Here is a 15,062-nt window from a genome sequence, read left to right as displayed (position 1 = left end):
TTTCAAAGTATGTGAAAGATATTTATTTTCTAACATGGAAAGACTATTTGTAATATTTAACATCAAGGCAAAGTTAATTCAGTTCGATCAAAGTATTTGAAATTTTTACAATGTTACCATATTAGGTGGATTACACAAAAATAAAGGCACATATATAAAATGAAGATTTTACACATCAAATGAAGGCAAATTATTTTTCCCATCATTGGAGGAAATGAGAAATAAAGAATCAAATGTTGGAAAAGGAAGTGATTTATAACATTCATGATGATGAAAATAATAAAAGTTTGAAATAACTTTTAAAAACATTATGATGTAATGGCTGAGTGTGGTGGTTCATGCCTATAACCACCACAGCACTTTGGGAGGCCGAGATGGGAGGATCATTTGAGGTCAGGAGTTTGAGACTAGCGTGGCCAACATGGTGAAACCTGGTCTTTACTACAAATACAAAAATTAGATGGGCATGGTGGCGTGCCCCTGTAATCCCAACCACTCAGGAGGCTGAGGCAGGAGAATTGCTTGAACCCAGTAGGCAGAGGTTGCAGTGAGATGAGATTGCACCATTGCACTCCAGCCTGGGCGACAGAGCTGGACCCAGTCTCAAAACAAACAAACAATATGATGTATTAATATAGCAAAATAACATGCTGGCAGTTTGCCAAACATGATGTTCTCTTTCACATTTGATCCCCTCTATGCATGTTGCTTCCTTGGCCTGGTTCTCTTTCCTCTTTTCTGCTGATACATAGCTTTTCTTGTTAGAAGGCTCAGTTTACTTTGCCAGTTTTGTGATGCTTTTTCCAACTGTTCAAGGCACAATTATTGTCAGTTCTGCTATAATGCTTGTTTTGAAAACGTAAATATGTTCTAAAGAAATTGATATAAAGAAAAAAATTAAGGTTGCTTATGCATGATTTCCTCCATGAGAAACATGAGGGGAATGCAAAAAACTGCACCAGCTGTGTCCAAGCTACGTGGGGATACACAAAATGTACCCTAATCCACACATACCACAAACATGAACCAGCTCTCTCCATTCACTGGGTGTTTTATAAGCCACAACTATCTGCACCTAATACAACCTTTCCTCTGATTTCAGCTCACCATCCTCCTACTTCCTAATAATTTGCAAGCTGCAACTCTTTTAATATCCACTTCCAAAAGCAAACCAGATTTTATGGTAAAAATACCCACATTATTGTATCATTTATGTGTTTCTTAACTATTCACACACACACAAACATTACCATTTTCATTAGGTTTTTATTTTTAAAAATATGGCAGTCACAAAATTTTTGAATGTTCGACTCCAGCCCATTTTACCATTATCCCTGTGTTTTTTAAATTGTATAATTCTACATGGTGTGATACTTTTTCAGGAACACATATGTCATATTTATAACAGAACTGACTATAGTACCATTAGCAACTTCTGTCATTCAGTAGTACTTAGCATATTGAGTTGCATTTATTTGTACACTTACCTATTTTCTCCACTAGAATGTGCAAATGTCCTGAATTGGGAGAGAATCAGGTACTAGAAAGGAGCTGAATAGTGCTGAGGAGGATGGTAGAATGAGGGCTGGTAGTGGAGACGATGGTGGGGGTTGGGTAAAGAGTAGGAAGGGAACCAGGATGAAGACTAGTGCAGTAGCCTCACCTGGTGGTATAGAGTTGATGGGTTATAATGGATAGAGAAAAAAGTAGATTGTATCTTCTCTCTGAGCTACAATCAGTCAATCAATTGACCACTCAAACCCACTGATTTCACCTCACAGCTGCTCTTTTGTTTCTTTCATTCTCCCCTGTTATGGACTCAATGTTTGTGTCTCAATGCATTCACATGTCAAAACTCTAGCCTCCAATATGACTGTATTTGGAAATGGGGCCTTTGGGAGGTAATGAGAGACAGATGAGGTCATGAGGGTAGAATCCTGATAAAAGGATTAGTGCCCTCATAAGGAAAGACACCAGAGAGCTTGCTCTCTCTTTGCCCCAACAAAGAAGTCACGTGAGCACACAGCAAGATGGCGACTGCCTATCAGCCAAGAGGAGGCCTCAGGTAAAACCTGCTTTGACAGCCCCTTGATGACTGACTTCTCTACCTCCTAAACTGTGCAAAAAATAAATTGCTGTTGCTTAAACTTTCCAATCTATGACAATTTGACAGGGCAGCCTGAACTAATACATCCTCAGAAATATAAACTGTACCCTGACATGTATGTAAGGTATGTATACCTTACATGTATGGCATTTCAAAGTCCTGATTGACTTTTCTCACTTATAGGAAAAAGTTTGAGTACCTTAAAATGTCATGCCAATTCTTACATGATTTTAACTCTGAATACCTTTCCAGCCTCAGGTCTTGTCAGTTCTGACCTTTCAAATACTAACTTCTTTGTAGTTCCTTGAACACAGATAGTGTTTTCTCATCAATGCTTTTGTCCACACAACTTCTTTGCTTAGGATGTCATTTCTCTTCATCTTCAAATGCAAATCTTCTAATTTCTTTAATACGGAGCTCAATCATAAACTTTTCCAGAAAGCTTTACCTCAGGCTAGTCTGTGCTTTCATAATTTCCATCGAGTCTCCTTTTCATGCCTTGGGCATGTCTCTTTATATTTGATTATATGCTCCTTGAAGGCAATGATCATCTTCCTTATCCTAATTCATAGTGGGTACTCAATAAATATTTATCAAATAAATATAAATGGCCAGCACATTAACTTGGCACAGGTATCACATATTCAGTAAATGACAAATACTATTATTATTATTTTATAATGTTGAAGCCTTTTTTGTGAAGTGGTTATTAACAACTCTATAAAAGGTTTGGATTCCAATGAAAAGATGTGTTTTCATTTGAAAGCCTTCAGGGCTCCATTGTGTCATGTTAGCAGTGAGTAGTGTTGAATTTGGCGTAATAGTTAATGATCTTATTTATGTCTTCCAAGCAATCCTCAGTAGCAATTTTTAACCATACTCTGGTCAAAAACATACCAGCTTCGGCCAGGCATGGTGGCTCACATCTGTAACCCCAGCACTTTGGGAGGCTGAAGTGGGCAGATCACCTGAGGTCAGGAGTTTGAGATCAGCCTGTCTAACCCAGTGAAACCCCGTCTCTACTAAATATACAAAACTAGCTGGGTGTGGTGGCACATGCCCATAATCCCAGCTACTCAGGAGGCTGTAGCAGGAAAATCGCTTGAACCCGGGAGGCGGAGGTTGCAGTGAGCCGGGATCATGCCACTGCACACCAGCCTGGGAGACAGAGTGAGACTCAGTCTCAAAAACAAAAACAAACAACAAAACAACAAAACCCAGCTTCTATACAAAAGCTTCTAATCTCAGCCCCAGTGCTGTTTGGATGTAGTTGTGCTAACCATGCAAATCTGGTATCTTTCAACATCCATTGAACAAGTATGAATCTTAAAGATGTGAGTCTGACCCTCTAGATCAGGTAAACTAAATTCAATCTTTCTATCCGATTTCCCCGGGTTCATCAGTGCTGAATCCAAAGTATCAGATCTGTTAGTGGCCATCAGCACTTAATATTGCCTTGATAATCAAAGCCATCCAACTGATGAATTAGTTCCCACATTTTTTCTCTGTACTTCATTGTCACCTCTAGCACCATCATCAAACTGAGCTCTTCCAACAGCATCAGTTTCATCAAAGAAGATAAGGCAGGTGTTTCTTGTTCTGGCCATTGGGAAGAGCTTATGAACCATTCCAGCCCCTTTGCAGTTATAGTTCTATAAAAGTTCATATCCAATAACTCGATGAAGCAAGCATAAGTCCCATTTAGCAACCACCTGAGCACAGAGTGTCTTGCCTGTACCTAGTGGACCAAAGAGCACACTCTTGGGAAGCTCCGTGCCAAGGTTAACAAATCTCTCTGGATGAAGTAGTGGGGTTTCAACTACTTACAATTTCTCAATCTGTTCCCTACAGCCACCAACATCGCTGTATATGACATCAGGTTTTTACTCCACTGGCATCATGGTAATTGTTGGGTCAATCTTAGAAAGCATGGGAATATGAATTTAATTCACATCAAATTTCATCCCTGCTTCAATGTCAGTAGATCACTGAGGTCCACCACAAACTTAGCAATCTGCTACACACTGACAATGTATTTTGAGTTCTCAGAATCAGCATTTACTGTCTTTCTACACCTTGCAACCTGTAAACATTGTTCACCCTGGAGCATTTGCTTATTTGCAGCCAAATCCCAGAGTGCTGGTGGTGGCCAGGCTAGTGTCAGACTCTTTAATACTACTGAGATAATTTTCTTAAGGAGTTATTGAATGTCATTCTCAACCTGCTTAATCTCCCTAGAATAAGTGCTCTGACCATGATTTTTCAGCAAGGCAGTATCCTCTTCATTCAGAGCTCAAAAGTGTTTGTTTGTCATCCTTCTCATCCTTTTTGATTTTCCACTGATCAGCACTGAGGTAATCCAGCATTTTAAGAGATGCCAGTGATTCAGCTCCTTAGTGATTACACTGCCTTACTATTATTTCTTTTATGCACTGTTGCTAGTGAACTTTTAGCTTTCTGCAGGAAATGTGAAAGTAATAAAGAGACTCAAGAAAACTCCATGTTGAAATAGGTTTGTACAATTTTTCTGACCTTTTGCAGCCTCCTCATAAATTCTTTATCATGTGCTTGTTCGTATTGAAAAATACTACACTTGGCTGGGTGCAGTGGCTCACGCCTGTAATCCTAGTACTTTGGGAGGCCAAGGCGGGTGGATCATTTTAGGTCAGGAGTTTGAAATCAGTGTGGCCAACATGGTGAAACCCTGTCACTACTAAAAATATGAAAAAATTATCTGGGTGTGGTGGTGCATGCCTGTAATCTCAGTTACTCAGGAGGCTGAGGCAGGAGAATCACTTGAACCCAGGGTGTGGAGGTTGCAGTGAGCTGAGATCTCACCACTGCACTCCAGCTTGGGTGACAAAGTGAGACTCCATCTCAAAAACAAAAACAAAACCAAAACAAAACAACAAAACTACACTTGCAAGGCAGAGGAAGTCATTTGTATAGGAAGTAATTCATAAAACTGACAATTTAACTATAGTAATCAAGAGTTGTCCATTCCCATATAGACAATGTTAAAAAAAATGTGTGAATAGCAAAGTGCTTTTGTATAACTTATGATATCAGTGGAATTTGAAATTTAGAACTAATGATTTTTTTTTCAGTTGGTTGGTAATTTAAGAGAAAAGTAATATCGCTTGAATTCACTCTGAAGCACACATCCAGAAAAATCTATAGCTCTAGCACTCCAGAGAAGTTCAACCTCCTATAAATGAAGAAATAGAAAGTGGTTTTATTTTCCACTTGTGCTGTACATAAGTTTATTTCTTGAAAAATGCTATCTGAGGTGAGTAAAGGGAAAGTAGCCTAGGCTAATAATTTAGGCTAGAAGTATATGAATTGAAGGTACATTGAAAATGTCATAAAAAAGTCATTTCATGTGGGAGTTCAGTTAGCCATCACTTTAAGACGTTTTCTTTAAAAACAGCTTTACCTGAGAAAGCAGCTGACGTAATTGCATCTTTTATTTTCTTTTATTGCACAAAATATCAATAAATACTGCTGGTTTTAAGCATTTTCTGTTCGGAAGCAATCTTTATTCTTTTCTATTTCCATTTTTATCACCAGTTTAAATTGTTAGATAGAATGTTATAGGTACACTTTTCTGATTCAAAAAATGTCTAAAAAACACATTTTGTTGAGATAATTAAGAAATAGGCAAATTATTTATTCTTGATATTATAACATATCATTTCTTAGTAGGTAATCTATGCCTATTCCCACTTATACTTTCTTTTATTTCCTTTTAAGGTTATAAGTAGTACAATGACCAGGTTTAACTGTTTATATAATCTTCAATCTATACTTAGTGCTATATGAAAATAACTGGATCATGTTATTCAAAATACATTTTACAAACATAATTTTAACTTTTTATTAGTTTATTTAATAAAAGACAAATCAATATCAAATTTTATTTTATCTGGGACATTGACAACTAGAGAAAAAAAAGATAAAACCTTTTTACTTCTTCATTCCTTTAATTCTTTATTTCTTCCTTTAAAGTACGAGACTGCATTATGGGCAGGGTGACTCACGCCTGTAATCCCAGCACTTTGGGAGGCCCAAGAGGGTGGATCATGAGGTCAGGAGTTCAAGACTAGCCTGGCCAACATGGTGAAACCCCATCTGTACTAAAAACACAAAAATTAGCCAGGAATGGTGGCATGCACCTGTAGTCCCAGCTACTTGAGAGGCTGAGCAGAAGAATTGCTTGAACCCAGGAGACAGAGGTTGCAGTGAGCTGAGATCAGGCCATTGCACTCCAGCCTGGGTGACAAAGTGAGACTCCGTCTCAAAAAAAAAAAAATTCCTTTAATATGTAATCAAGCCCAAGCAATAAAAAATCTTTCTTTTGAAAGGATTATAACTTTTGCTTCATTTCTATGTTTCCCCATAACTTTGAGCACAGAAGGGCCTTAATAATCATTTAGTTGAAGCTTAATGATGACATAACCAGCTATAATACAGCTTCTTGAAATCCAAAAGGCTGTTTTAGGATTGGGTGGGGACCTTAAATGGTCATTTGCTATTAAGCACGATCACACTAAAATTCTAGAGACAGATTCAGTTATCTCATGGACTCATTGTGAACTCAGTTTGTTCACATAACAAAATGCTAACTGGGACATGGGATTTGGGAGCACACCGGGAATGTTAGGACATGGTTTTGATTGCAACATTCTCATAAACTATCTGTAGGAAAAAAGGGGTTATGCCTACAACCAAGCTTTGTATATTTGCATACAAGCCACACACTAAGACCTATTTCTGCTGTATGGACATCTGCAAAATCTCAGGGACCACATGGAGAAGGGAATAAGCTACATTTCTAATATAGTCATAGTATAAGCAACCCAAATTTGCTATCCATATCTCTACATTAGTGATTCCTGGTTTTTGCAATTGCAATTACTTGGATCAGAAAAAATCCAAAGGGAAAATATTCTTTCAAGTAAGGACATTTATAAAATATTTTTGCTTCTCACTATCATTTCATTTATTTATTATTTTCTCCCTTTTTCCAGCCTTATTGAGGTATACTTGACAAATAGCAGTTGGATCTATTCAAGATATACAATGTAATGCTTTGATATACACATGCATTATGAAATGATTGCCACATTAATTAACACATCAATTGCCTCACAGTTCTCTTTTTAGTTAGATTCACCAACTCATGTGCTCTTTTTGTTTGTGACCAATAATATTTTTCCTCCTTTTTATTTGTACAAATCTATGGAGTACATGTGCAATTTTGTCACATGCATAGATTGTATAGGGGTAAAGTCAGGGCTTTTAGAGTACCCATCACCTGAATAATACACATGGTGGAGAAGACGATCTAACATCTATGAACTGTGGTGAAAAGACAAGGAGAATATCTACAGAAAAGGGGGAACTCAAAAAGACAAACTTTTTTATGTGACCAAACACGTAAAACAGTGAGGAATTCCACAGAGAAACAAAGTTGGCCTTTCAGAGAAAAAGAGATGTTTGAATTTGATAATATTTATATGAGCATGAAAATCATCAAATATTGGTTACTAAGTCAAAAATCAACTCCTAAAGTTTCATTTTGTAAATCAGTTTTGAAAATATTCCTCAAGCATAAGCTAATTTTTATCTTTTTGAAGTAAATTTTAAACTAATATTTGGGGAATTAGGTCTATTCCATTCAGTTCTCCTATTTCCTATTTAAGGAGGCATTTGTAAGCCTCTATTAAGTCAAATTTCTTAAAAACATCAGTAGAAAAGTAATAGAATTGGTGGACTGGTTATACTTTAATACATATTTTTGAAAAAAGAGATTCTTCAAATAATCTCAAAAACCACCTAAGTCATCCAAAGTTACACTGTAATTTAAGGAATAAAAACATTTAATAAGCATATTTTAAAATTTTAGTGAAAAATTCAAGTTTATATTCAACTTAAATATTTATTTGCTAAGCCTTCAGAATAAAATGTATTTCTCAAACATCATGGAATTGGAAATATGATAAATCTTATTTGTTATGGGTTTGGTGGTTTAAAAACCTTCAGTTTAACAAGTTACAAATGTAATTACATTTTTAAGAACTCAGAGCTACTTAAAAGTAGATGCAGTACATTTTATGTCTTCTTTTTTTTCTTTTACATATGCACTACTGGCATAAATCTTCTTATAATCAAATTTTAAATAAACATAGTAAGAATAAATCTAAGAAACAACTTTAACTCAAACTATGCTTACTTTGTATACAATTTGCTTTCAAAAATTTAAGAAGAAATGTATCTTCTTCTAAATGTTCTGTAATCTTGGATTTCATGTGTAATAACCTAGTAAGCCAGCATTGACTACACTAAGAGTTAACAGAGGAAATTTTGTTAATCAAATTTTATTGAGTATTCTCCATATGCTAAAAATATGCTAAGAATAAAAGACAAATGGTCCTGTCCACCTGGATTATACAGCCTTGATGAGATAATGATAAAAAGAATTACCTTTGAAGTACTTTTAAAGTACTGTCTAATCATCCAGAGTATACAACTTGGCCTTGGGAAGAAGTAGGAAGAGCCAGAGAGAACTACAAAAGAATGCTGCGTTTAGGTAATGTTGAAAGATAGGGCAGTCACAGCCAATATCATACTAAATGGGCAAAAGCTGGAAGCATTCCCCTTGAAAACTAGCACCAGATAAGGATGCCCTCTCTCACCACTTCTATTCAATATAGTATTGGAAGTTCCAGCCAGGGCAATCAGGCAAGAGAAAGAAATAAAGGCATTCAAATAGAGAGGAAGTCAAACTATCCCTGTTGGCAGATGCCATGATCCTATATCTAGAAAACCCCATTGTCTCAGCCCAAAAGCTTCTTAAGCTAATAAGCAACTTCAGCACACAGCAAAGCCTCAGGATACAAAATCAATGTGAAAAAATTACTAGCATTCTTATACACCAACAACAGTCAAGCCAAGAGCCAAATAAGAAACGAACGCCCATTCACAATTGTCACAAAAAGGATAAAATATTTAGGAATACAGCTAATTAGGAAGGTGAAAGATCACTACAAAGTGAACTACAAACCACTGCTCAAAGAAATCAGAGATCACACAAATTTTAAAAATTCCATATTCATGGATAAGAAGTATCAATTTCATGAAAATAGCAATTTGTAGATTCAGTGCAATTCACATTAAACTACCATTGCCATTCTTCACAGAATTAGAAAAAATTATTTTAAAATTCTTATGAAACTGAATGGGAACCCAAATTGTCAAGGCAATCCTAAACAAAAGAAACAAAACTGGAGGCATCACACTACCCAACTTCAAACTATACTACAGGGCTAGACTAACCAAAGCAGCATGGTACTGGTGTAAGAACAGACACACAGACCAATGAAACAGAATAGAAAACCCAGAAATAAGACTGTACACCTACAATTATCTGATCTTTGACAAACCCAACAAAAGCAAGCAATGGGGAAAATATTCCCCATTCAATAAATTGTGCTGGGATAATAGGCTAGCTATATGCAGAAGATTGAAACTGGACCCCTTCCTTACAACATATACAAAAATCAACTCAAGGTTGATTTTAAATGTAAAATGTAAAACTGAAACCTATAAAAATCCTAGAAGACAACCTAGGCAATACCATTTAAGATATAGGTATAAGCAAAAATTTCTTGACAAAGACACCAAAAGCAATTGCAACAAAAGCAAAAATTGAAAAAATGAGATTGAATTAAACTGAAGAGCTTCAGCATAGCAAAAGAAACTATCAACAGAGTAAACAGACAACCTAAAGAATGGGAGAAAATTTTTGCAGTTTACCCATCTGACAAAGGTCTAATATTCAGCATCTAAAGGAACTAAACACATTTACAATAAAAGGAACAACCCCATTAAAAAGTAGGAAAATAACTGAACAGACACTTTTCAAAAGAAGACATACATGTGGCCACCAAGCATATGACAAAAAGCTTAACATCACTGATCATGCAAATCAAAATCACAATGAGATACCATCTAACACCAGTCAGAATAACTACTATGAAAAACTCAAAAAATAACATGCTGGCAAGGTGGTGGAGAAAAAGGAACACTTATACACTGCTGGAAAGAGTGTAAATTAATTCAGCCTTTGTGGAAGACAGTGTAGATTCTCCGCAGATTTGACTAGTGCAATTACATGAACATATTTACAAAAACTGGAACTTTTTGGTTAATATGGTTTGGTTGTGTCCTCACCCAAATCTCCTCTTGAACTGTAGCTCCCACAATCCCCACGTCATGGGAGGGACCTGGTGGGAGGTAACTGCATCATGGGGGCAGGTTTTCCTGTGTTGTTCTCATGATAGTGAAGAAGTCTCATGAGATCTGAAGGTTTTATAAAGGGCAGTTCCCCTGTACATGCCATGTAAGATGTGCCCTTGCTCCTCCTTTGCCTTCTGCCATGATTGTAAGACCTCCCCAGCCATGTGGAACTGTGAGTCCATTAAACCTCTTTTTCTTTATAAGTTACCCACTCTTGGGTATTTCTTCATAGCAATATGAAAATGGACTAATACAGTAAATTGGTACTAAGTAGTGGGGTGCTGCTGTAAAGATACCCAAAAATGTGGAAGTGACTTTGGAACTCGGTAACAGGCAGAGGTTGGAACAGTTGGAGGACTCAGAAGAAGACAGGAAAATGTGGAAATGTTTGGAACTTCCTAAAAACTTGAAGGGCTCATAAGACAAGATGTGGGAAAGTTTGAAACTTCCTAGAGAATTGCTGAATGGCTGTGAATAAAATGCTGATAATGATATAGACAATAAAGTCCAGGCTGAGGTGGACTCTGATGGAGATGAGGAACTTGTAGAGAAATGGAGTAAAAGTGACTCCTGTTAAGCTTTAGCAATGAGACTGGTAGCATTTGACCCTGCCCTAGAGATCTGTGAAAATTTGAACTTGAGAGAGATGATTTAGGTTATCTGGTGGAAGAAATGTCTAAACAGAAAAGCATTAGAGATGTGACTTGGGTGCTCTTTAAAGCATTCAGTTTTATTCTTTCACAAAGACATGGTTTGGAACTGGAACTTAAGTTTAAAAGGGAAGCAGAGCATAAAAGTTTGGAAAATTTACAGCCTGACAATGCAATAGAAAAGAAAAACCCATATTCTGAGGAGAAAATCAAGCTGGCTGCAGAAATTTGCATAAGTAATGAGGAGTAAATGTTAATTGCCAAGACAATGGGGAAAATGTCTCCAGGGCATGTCAAAGACCTTCTCAGTAGCCCCTCCCATCACAGGCCCAGAGGCCTAGAAGGAAAATATTGCTTTGTGGGCTGGGCTCAGGCCTCTACTGCTGTGTGTAGCCTAGGTACTTGGTGTACTGTGTCCTGGCTGCTCCAGTCTTGACTAAATTGTGCCAAGGTACAGCTCAGGCCAGGGCTTCAGAGCGCAGGAGCCCCAAGCCTTGGCAGCTTTCATGTGGTGTTGAGCCTGTGAGTGCACAGAAGTAACGAATTGAAGTTTGGGAGCCTCTGCCTAGATTTCAGAGGCTGTATGGAAACGCCTGGATGTTCAGGCAGAAGTTTGCTGCAGGGGTGGGGCCCTCATTGAGAACCTCTGACAGGGCAGAGTGGAAGGGGAAATGTGGGGTTAGAGCTCCCCTCCCAACACAGTCCCCACTGGGACACTGCTTAGTGGAGCTGCAAGAAGAGGGCCACCATCATTCAGACCCCAGAATGGTAGATCCACCAACAGCTTGCACTGTGTATGTGGAAAAGACACACACACTCAATGCCTGCCCATTACAGCAGCCAGGAGGGAGGGCTGTATCCCACAAAGCCACAGGGACAGAGCTTGCCAAGACTGTGGGAGCCCACCTCTTGCATCAGCATGACCTGGATGTGAGACATAGTGTCAAAGGAGATCATTTTGAAGCTTCAAGATTTGACTGCCCCGCTGGATTTCGGACTGACATAGGGTCTATAGACCCTTTGTTTTGGCCAGTTTCTCCCATTTGGACATGTATTTACCCAATGCAGGTATCCCCATTGTATATAGGAAGTAACTAACTTGCTTTTGATTTTACAGGCTCATAAACAGAAGGAACTAGCCTTATCTCAGATGAAATTTTGAAATGTGGGACTTTGAGTTAATGATGAAATGAGTTAAGACTTTGGGGGACTGTTAGGAAGGCATGATTGGATTTGAAATGTGAGGATATGAGATTTGATAGGGGCCAGGGGCAGAATGATATGATTTGGCTGTGTTGTCATCCAAATCTCATCTTGAATTATAGCTCCCATAATCCCCATGTGTCTTGAGAGGGACCCAGTGGGAGGTAATTGAACCATGGGGGTGGGCTTTCCCATGCTGTTCTCATGATAGTGATTAACCCTCATGAGATATGGTGGTTTTATAAAGGGCAGTTTCCCTGCACACACACTCTTGCCTGCTGCCATGTAAAACATACCTTTGCTCCTCCTTCACCTTCCACCATGATTATGAGGACTTCCCAGCTATGTGGAAATGTGACTCCATTAAACCTCTTTTACTTTATAAATTACCCAGCCTTGGATATTTCTTTATAGCCATGTGAAGAATTACATAATACATTGGTATAAGACATTGTGACATTTTTTACATAATTTTTATAATCATTACTTTGAGGGAGATCAGATGTCTGACATTTCTCTTTCTCAAGGGATAGTCAACAGAAATTGCTAATTTGCATACAAGCACTGTGTTCAATATGAGTTGAATGTGCAGTGGAAAGAGTTGTGTAACTCCTCAAGTGGGAAAAGTATAAAAAACAACAAAAGAGCTTTGAAGTCCTTCATGTGTAATTTTAGGGGAAAAATATTAAAAGTGATCCTTGGCAGAGTGTCCATGACCAGGATCCCATTATCAGTGGGAAATTAGTACAAGAGGTGGGCAGTTATTATTAGTGTTTTTTTGTTTTTGTTTTTGTTTTTTCCCAGCATGAAATAGTCAGAGAAGATGCCTTAAAATGAAGAAAACATAACAAAACAAAAAAAACCCTGCTTCAGAGGAACAAGCTCTCAAGAATTTTGATGTCAAATAAGCAAGAATCAGCACCAATCCCCTTGGGGTTGTTTTGAGACTAAATTAAGAAAGATGAATATAAAGAGAGACTGAAAGACTAGGAATCAGTGGAAATGAGCACTTCTAGTTTGCAAACTGCTCTATTTACAAAGAGGTGCATCAAATAGCAAAATACTTGGTGTTTGATTGAAAATAAATTAAGTTACGCTTACTTTAATAAGTAGATAATTTTAGAGAATTTTTCATTTACAAAGCTATGGTATGAATCTAGGGCAGGAGTTGGACACACCTTCTCCATTGGTAATGGAAGTACACCATTTACTTGAGGTCTGGACTGTAAAAAGTGAATGGCCATCTTATATGATAGGGTGTTTTGAATCCTTGACATTTGCTGTGGACAGACTTGATCAAAAGCATGCTCAGCTCCACAATCTTAAGCAAATTAATGCAGGAACAGAAAACCAAATATCACATGCTCTCACTTATAAATGGGAGTTAAACACTGAGCACACATGGACATAAAGATGGGAACAACAGACACTGTGGACTACTAGAGTGGGGAGAGAGGGAAAAGATTGTGGGCTGAAAAACTAACTATTGGGGACTATGCTCACAACCTGGATGCAATATATCCATGTAACAAACCTGCACAGGTACCCCCCCTATCTAAAATAAAAGTTGAAATTTTAAAAATGCTCAGAAGCACATGGGTGTTCCAAAATGGTAATGCCCAAATGGCCCTGCCCAAGCCCAGAATCTATTCATGATCAACTAGTGTCAACATTTAGTGAAAGGGATGAATACCGAATTACTTTGGTTTAACACAGAGTCAAAGTGTACCCAGTGAGATGGACTGTGCAGTGGTGATCTGACAAAATCAACACTAGGCTGAAAGTTGTGGCTGTGAATCTTAGTTATCTATTACTGTATTACATCATTTCAAAGGGTGGGACCAAGTTTTATTTTTCTATGAGTATCTTGAAAGACACATGAATATAATAGGCCTTGATAATCATTCAGTAAATGATTATGAATGAATGGATAGATGGATGGATGGATGGGATGGATGGATGGATATGTTGTTGAACACTTAACCTCAATAGCTCTCCTGTAAATTATCTGACATTTACCAGTAAATTTTTTGGATTCTTGATTGTCTACTTTTTATGTTCTATAATTTTTTTAAAAAAAATCCTTTAATATCCTTCTCTGTCTTATCAGGTTATTTCTGAGCTCTAACTACCCTACTTTGGTCTCACTCCATTATTGACCAAGCTCTAATAATAGTCATCATAAGCAAAATTATGTTGTCATCTTTAAATCCTTCCTCACATCCACTCACCAGAATGACTGTTCTATTTGTACAATGTCTCAGTAATACATGCCTCTCTAATGCCAACTGTAATTACCCAAGTTTAGATAATAACTTTGTAAGTGACCTTGCTACCCCAACAAACTGACTCAAAGTGTCTTCTCAGCATAATGCTGGAACTCCCACCCATTCTATACTCTAACCACCTGGATCTACTACTACCTTTCCACTTTTAAATCACTGAGTCTTTGTCTTTATTACAGGTGTTCTGTTTTAAATAATGCCCCAAGTCCCCACCCCCTGTTACATACATACACACACACCAAAGTTTTATTCCTTTAAGACCTTTACCAAAACTCACTCCATGACTATTTCTCATTTTCACTCAGGCAGAATTTATTACTTTCTTGCTCTGGGCTCCAACAATAGCATTCATTACTCTATTGAAATAAGCTGAAGGACAATGTGAAATAAGGTTTTAATCCTGTTTGAATCCCTTAAACTAGCATAGTGACTATTCAGTAAGCATTTCCTGATTATCATATACCTTGACAGACACAGAATGCCATGAAATGAAGTGGTAATTTATAAAACGATTGC

At 37.5% G+C, this 15,062-nt stretch overlaps 1 protein-coding gene and 1 pseudogene across 8 annotated transcripts in view; both read right to left on the bottom strand.

The window, feature by feature from the left end:
• RALYL (RALY RNA binding protein like) overlaps window positions 1-15,062 on the bottom strand; it is a 720,856-nt gene that overhangs the window by 226,667 nt on the left and 479,127 nt on the right. The window lies entirely within an intron of this gene.
• On the bottom strand, window positions 550-4,782 carry LOC101022702 (annotated as a pseudogene).

This window comes from Papio anubis, chromosome 8, assembly GCF_008728515.1.
Source record: "Papio anubis isolate 15944 chromosome 8, Panubis1.0, whole genome shotgun sequence".
Classification (NCBI taxonomy): Eukaryota; Metazoa; Chordata; class Mammalia; order Primates; family Cercopithecidae; genus Papio; species Papio anubis.
The sequence above is the reverse complement of the archived record's forward strand: the minus strand, read 5'-3'. Positions and strand labels throughout refer to the sequence as shown.